Source organism: Camelus ferus, chromosome 6 (assembly GCF_009834535.1).
Source record: "Camelus ferus isolate YT-003-E chromosome 6, BCGSAC_Cfer_1.0, whole genome shotgun sequence".
Classification (NCBI taxonomy): Eukaryota; Metazoa; Chordata; class Mammalia; order Artiodactyla; family Camelidae; genus Camelus; species Camelus ferus.
In genome coordinates, this window is record NC_045701.1 from 66,805,529 (window position 1) to 66,813,579 (window position 8,051).

Sequence of the window (8,051 nt, forward strand, 5' to 3'; positions counted from 1 at the left end):
AATGTTCATAGCAGCAATATTTACAATAGCCTAGACATGGAAAGAACCTAAATGTCCATCAACAGATGACTGGATGAAGAAGCTGTGGTATATTTATATGATGGAATACTATTCTGCCATTAAAAAAAACCCAAAATAATGCCATTTTGCAGCAACATGGATGTCCCTGGAGAATGTCATTCTAAGTGAAGTAAGCGACAAAGAGAAAGAAAAATACCATATGATATCACTCATATGTGGAATCTTAAAAAAGAAGAAGACAAATGAACTTAAATATAAAACAGAAACAGACTCAGAGACATAGAATACAAACTTGTGGTTGCCAGGGGGGAGAGGGGTGGGAAGGGACATACTGGGAATTCGAGATTTATAGATACTGACAGGTGTATATAGAACAGATAAACAAGTTTATACTGTATAGCACAGGGAAATATAGTCAAGATCTTGTAGTAGCTCACAGTGAAAAAGAATATGAAAACGAATATATGTATATTCATGTATGACTGAAAAACTGTGCTGTACACCAGAAATTGACACAACATTGTAAACTGACTATAACTCAATAAAATTTTTTTTAAATCAATTAAGAAGAAAGCACAATAGGGAGGAAAAAAGAATGTATACATATGGGGGGGTAGAGCAATAGAGGCAACAAATAATATGATAGAAATAAATTTAAATCTGTTAATCAGATCTTGTAAGCTTATCCTGCATTACTAAGTCAACTCAACTCTCAGTGACTTACAGAATCTAAGGCTTATTTCTCACTTACATTATATGCCAGTCTTCTGCTGACTTTAGCTATTCAACCTGGGACCCTGACTGAGAAAAGCTTCAGTCTGAAACATCACAGGTATTGTGGCAGAGAGCAACTCAGAAAAGCATGGTGGCTCTAAACCCTTCTACTCAGAAGTAGCACATTTACTTTTACTCACTTTTAATTGGTAAAAATAAATAACAAAATCACATGGTCAAGCCTGTTAATGAGCTTAGATGTTAATGGGCTTAGACATACAATATTTTAACAGGGTTAGGTCTGGAAGAGAGGGGCCTTCTTAGGAAGTGTCAGCGAATATTTTGATAGTAATCTATCATACCAAATATAAAACTGATCCCAATAAATGGAAATTTCTAAGCTATCCAATTAGAAGTCAAAGATTGTCAGACTGGAATAAAAACACTCCAACTCAATTCTCTTCATAAGTGCCTCATATAAAACATAGGGACAGAGATAATGTGAAAGTCAAAGTATGGGGAAAATACTAAACAAATAAATTTGGCATTTAAAAAAAGAAAGAAATCTGATGTAGCTGTACTGATATACAAATAGGCTTTAAAGCAAAAATGCATTTCTAGAAATAAGGATGGTCACTGCATAATGATAGAAGCGTCAATTTTTCAGTAAAATATAATAATTCTATACTTTATGCACTTAATAATATAGTCTCAAAATATATGGACAGATTCGCCATCAAAGAGGAAGACTTTGTCTCAGAGGGAATTAAACAGACCAAAAAATAAAAAAAAAATTCTAAAGAATCTAAGCAACATAATTACAAAGGTTAATGCAAAGGACATCTACAGAATACCGCCCTCAATAGCTGCAGAACATACATTCTTTTCAAGCACAAAATATTTATGATCGTACATAAAATTAGTCCCCCTAAATTTCAAAAAACTGTCCTGCAGAACACTTACTTCACAACCATAAAATTAAGTTAAAAATCAATAACAAAAAGACAACAGAAATACTTCCACGTGTTTGGAAATTTTAAAATGTACTTGTAGGCCAAAAAGAGTCATAATGGAAATCAGAAAGTTCTTAGAGCTGAATGATGAAGAATGTCATATTCAATAACTGTGAGATGCCGCTGAAGTCTTACTTAGAGGAAAATGAATAATTTTTTATTCCTAAGCATAAAAAAGTCTCAGTATTAACGAACTAAGCATTCCAATTTTAGACACTAGGGGAAAGAAACAGAATAAATTTTACAGAGACAGGAAAGAGATAATCAAGTTTTTTATTAGGGGAGAAATTACATAATTATATTAGAAATCTTGGGCCAAACACACCCCTGGGCTGCCTGTGATCAATCAGCATATCAACAGCATCATTTTTTTTAACAGCCTTTTTTTTTTAAAGTTCACCCTTATAACTGTATTTAAAAAAAAAAAAAAGAAAAGAAAAAAATCTGTAAGAGAATGAGGGGAATCAGAAGTGGCCAAGGGAAGAAGCAAAGCAAGACTGGTTTCAGCTGAGAGTAGCCTCAGCCTGAAATCTCCAGGAGCTCTGATGCATACATCACACACAGTCTTTCCCACCTTACCACAAGGGAGCGAGGCTTTTGGACGTCCACAGCAGGCATTAGATAGTCATGGTCTATAGGCTGTTACAGGGATAAGTAGTGCATCATTTCCAGACACCTCCTGGTGATGTTGCTCCAATCTACCAAAGGCAAGCCTCTTGAAAATGTTGCAGGTGTGAGCCATCAGCAGCATCACATGTGGCAGCTGGAGGGGAATGGGCATATCAAGCCACTAAAGGGAAGCACAGAGATCTGGACAGAGCACCAACATTGTCTGCTGTGCTCCGCCCCTTGTACCATGCGGGTCCACTTGTTTTGCACAGTAGATTCACACCATTCTTTTGCAAATTTCTCAAGATCCTGATTGATCACAATTTCTAGGAGAACTTAAAAGTTAGTAGAATGAAATTATAACCTCCATGGCTGCAGCTGAGGTCTGAACTGATACTGAGTATTTCCTTTCTTACTACTCAATCTATATTCCCCTCACCCTGAGCCAGTGCTTCTGCCGGTCTAGGCAGCTTGCCTGGTGGTGTCCCCTAAGAGCTCTGAGATTTTGGTACTGTGCTGTCGTCTGGCCAAAGCTGAGCTCTACTTGTCAATTTACAGTGAAAACTGGAGTCAGAGGTACCCCAGTGGCTCACATGGATGCTAAATATACTCTTCCCTGCCACCATACGTAGCAGCGACCTACCTCCTCATGATTATCATAGTCAGTTACTCCCTCAAGTATGGTAACCTTTTTCTCTTCTTGCTGATCTACTGGCACCATAAGCCTAAAATGATCAATGGCAACTACAACCCTAAGTTTAGTGGGAATATTAATGTGTCCCCTAATGGAAAGCTCCCTTTCTAGAAACTGGGACCTCTAGTTTTCATAGAGCCTGAAGGTTTAGAAACTGGAAGCAAAAGTTCCCCAAGTGAGTTACTGGAACAGAAGCATCCTCCTTCCCACTCCTTGGTTCCCAGCAGTAACACAGAACCATATGATGATCACTGATCTAAGGCAAGAGCAGCAAACCTGTCCTGTAAATATTTAGGTTTCGTGGACCATATAGTCTCTGATTTGGCTACTCAGCTCTGCTGTTGCAGCAGGTAAGGAGCCATAGACAAAATGTAAATGGGTGTGGTTGTGGTCCAGAACGTCTTATAAAACAGCAGCAGGCCAGATACGGCCTTCAAACGATAGTTTACCGACCCCGACTTTAATATACATACGGCATCCTGGATGGTAGGGGTCCATCTTTGTGGGATGTCATCTCCAAGCTGTGGCTTCTTAGAGGCCATCCCATTGCTCTACCAGACTAGCAGCTCACGGCTGATGTGTGATGTAGTAATACCAGTAAACCACGCAGCTATGTACTCACTGATTGTCAGTGGAGGGAGGCTGAAGTGGGATTTGAGGAGGTGAACGGCCCAGCCGAAAAAAATGCACGAGGAGCTGCCATACCACAAAACAGACTTCACCCTGAGCGAACATGGAGTTTACAGCACTTTATTCTATTGCCACAAGGTGGTGTGCACGCTCTATGGTGCAGAGGTCCTGCTTTTATCTGTTTTCTGCCAGCACGTGCGCAGTGTCAATTTCTTAGTTCATGAGGCTTCCAGAATATCCCTAGCGCATGTGTATTTCTATTTCCTTTGTTCTAAAACTTATATATTGACACATGCATACAATCATTATTTACTTCATACTACAAACGTGATTGTGGCCTTGGGTCCCACAGCCTTAACTCATCTCAAGGCCACTGACACTGATGAACCTCCTTTTACATACACTTGATCCCTTGATCTGAAGTGACAGTATGTGGGAGACCCCATGCCAGTGAGTCAGACACTCTGTGAGCCCCTCATTAGAAGTCAGCGCAGGCAGGAAAGGTAAACCTACACTCAGGAAACAAGTCAGTCTCAGTCAAAATGAATTGCTGCCCTTCCCAGGGTGGCGGGGGTCTTACGGAATTATATGCCACTAAGTGGCTGGTTGGTCTCCTCAAAGATTCATGCACTATCAAAGGCTCAGCATCTGTGTCTGCTGACAGTAAGGCAGCAGCAATAGCAGGGTCAGCTTTGGTGAGGGATGCCATGCTCTTGTGCTCATGCATAACCTTCATCTCTGCTGATCCCAGCTCCTGTATTCATGAGCCCATCACATCAGCACTGTGGTGGCCAATGGCTATGGCTGGTTGATATCTGCACTGCAGCCCTCCTACTGGTGCTTTCTAGAGACCCCCCACATGGTGTTCCAACCACAGATATCTCGAGAATTACTGTGGGATATACATTCTAAATAAGTACCTTCTAGTAAGGCAATTTCAGTTGAACAGGAGGTAGGTCTCCTGAAAATGATGCAGATGTGAGCTGTTAGCAGCATCACCTACAGCCACCAGAGGATGGGCACACCAAAGTGGTAAAAAGGATCCTAAGGGATCTAGGTGGAGTGCCAACAGTGTCTGCTACACTGACCAAACTGGGTTGGTCTCAAGAATGGAGGATTAGGGGGAGGGTATAGCTCAGTGGTAGAGTGTGTGCTTAGCATGCACAAGGTCCTGGGTTCAATCCCCAGTAACTCCAGTAAAAAAATAAATAAATAAATAAATAAATAAATAAATAAATAAATAAATAAACCTAATTACCTCCCTCCCTCAAACAAAACAAAAAGAATTTTAAAATGTGCAAAATCAATAAGACAGCTCAAAAAAATGGAGGGTTGGATTAATATTAGAACATTAATTCACCACATTAGTATCTTAAAGGAGAAGTACAGAATAATCACCTCAAAAGATGGGGGGAAATTAAATCACTCAACATCCATCACAGTAACAATTGTTGGCAAACTAGTCTTAGAAGAAGGAGGTGAAGGCAAACATGACAAAGACATGAAGCCACTTTGGAAATAAATTTGTCATCATCAGAGTTAAAACTGTGGATACTGTATGATACAGAAATTCCACTCCTGGGCATACATGCTGGAGAAGCTCTTGAACATTTTCACCAGAGCTGATGTACAAGAATGTTCACAGCAGTGTTATATGTAACTTCAAAAAGTAGGGAAAAGATCCAAATGTCCACTGAAAGAAGAATCCATAAATCACCTGTAAGACAGTCATACAATGGACATGCAATGTAGTAGAGAAAATGAACGCATGCAGGTACATGAATCAACATGAATAAAACTTTCAAACATAATACTGAGAAAAAAAAGTACCCAAATAGTTTACGTGGTATGACTTCATCTATATTCAGTTAATAAACATGTAAAACAAAACAATGTATAATTTAGGAATACTTGTATCTGTGGTTAAAATCTAAGAATAAAGCAAAATAAGGGGACTGATAAACAATCAAATATCCGGGGTAATCAACACCCTGATGAGTTGGGATGGGGAACCGGTTTATCAAGGGTGAGGGATGAAATCGGATAAGAGTACTTCAAATATATTGGTAATGTTCTATTTCTTAGGTTAAATGACAGATCTGGAACTTTAAAAAACTGTTGCTTTGTACTTTAAACATATAAATATCCTTTTGTATGTATTAAATAGTTAATAAAATTACTGCGGACACACTGTACGGGGCAGGATGGATGCCTATTCAAAATCTGGTTTGGATGTACACACATACACACACCAAAAACGTGTGCTTTAGCACCACCTACTGGAAAATAAAAGAAAGCCTTTAATTTCTAAACTGATGAATCCTTAGAATCAAGTAGAAGGGTATTTGTTACTTCAGATGCACTAGCAGTAGAACGACTCATCAAGCACCATGAATACCCACAGTAACACTGTACCCCAGAAAGAAAATGACAATTCTCCAGAAACCAAACTTAAAGTTATGGAATATTGATTGCAATCTAACTGATAGAAAATTCAAAATAGCTGCCATGAAGAAACTCAATGATTTATAAGAAAAGGCAGAAAGGTAGTTCAAAGAGCTTAGGAATAAAATTAATGAACAGAATACTTGATTAAAAATATTGAAACTCTAAAAGAGAACTAAACAGAAATTTGGGAACTGAAGAACTCAATATATGAGATGAAAAATGCAGTAGAAATCACCAGAAACAGCAGATCATATGACAGAGAGAATTAGCCAGCTCAAAGATACAAATCTAGAAGTGATACAAGTAGAAGAAAGAGAAGTAGATACTTTTTAAAGGAGGAAATTCTATGAGATCTATCCAACTCTTTTAGGAAGGGTAACAGAGTAATGGCTATCCCACATGGAGGAAAGAGGGAGAAGGGATGGATCAGAGAGTTTATTTAAAGAAATAATAGCTGAGAGTTTCCCAAACCTGTGCAGAGAACTGGATGTATAAGTCCATGAAGCTAAAAGGACACTTAATTACCCCAATGCAAAAAGATCTTCTCTAAGACACACTGTATCAAAACTATCAAAAGTCAATGACAAAGAAAAAATTTTAATGGCGGACAGGGAAAAAGGATGGTAACCTACAAAGAAGCCCCCATTAGGCTAACAGCAGATCTCTTAACAGAAACTCTAAGGCCAGGAGTGGGTGGAATGACATTCTCAAAATACTGAGATATAAAACCTATCACCCAAGAATACTCTATCCAGCAGAATTACCATTCAGATATAAGGAGAAATACTTTCCCGGACAAACAGAAGTCAAGGGAGCTCATTAACACTAGGCCCGCCTGACAAGAAATGCTGAAAGGAGTTCTTCTGCCAGAAACAAAAAGGCAAAAGCACACAAAACTTTGAGTAAAGTAATAAACAAATATACAACAGAATCAGAAAATCTCAATTCTTTATCAGAATAGGTTTTCAAACACATTATTATAGCATAAAGTTTAAAGGGGAGAAAAAAGGGGAAAAATAACTTTAGCTACTTCAGTTGGGTAATAAACTCACAACATAAAAAGGGATAATTTGAGACCATACATATGTGGAATCTAAAACAAGAAAAGAAAAAAAGGACACTAATGAACTCATCTACAAAACAGAAACAGACTTGCAGACACAGTAAACAATCTTATGGTTACCAGGGGAAAGGAGGTGGGAAGGGATAAATTTGGGAGTTTGAGATTTGCAAAGGTTAATCACTATATATAAAAATAGATGAAAACCAAATTTCTTCTGTATAGTACAGGGAAGTATATTCAATATCTTGTAATGACCTTTAATGAAAAAGAATACGAAAATGAATATATATGTTTGTGTGTATATATATAGAGAGAGACACACATATATACACACACACACACATACATGACTGGGACATTATGCTGTACACCAGAAACTGATACATTATAACTGACTATACGTCAATAAAAAGTTTTTTTTAATTTTGAAAAAATTTTAAAGGGATAACTTGAGACAAAAATACAAAAGGGGAAGGAGAAAAGGGTGGAACTCATAAAGGTAAGTAAAGATAAGATACTATCAGTAGAAAAAGGGTTATTTTATCTATCAGAAATTTTATACAAACCTCATGGTAACTGCAAACCATCAATCTAGAGAAGAGAAATGAAACAAAATTTTTAAAAAGAAGAAACTGAGAAAAACATTGTAGAAAACCACCAAACCAAAATGACAGACAAACACACAAAGAAAGAGGAACAATAGAGGTATACAGCAACTAGGGGGGAAAAAAAAAGATAAAATGGCAGTACCAAGTCCTCATCCATGATCTGCCTGCGTGGTGACTTCCTAACATTTCACTCAGTCCAGGATCTCTAAGGATTTTGCTGCCGATAAAGCACTTAGTGCCTTTCGTTACAC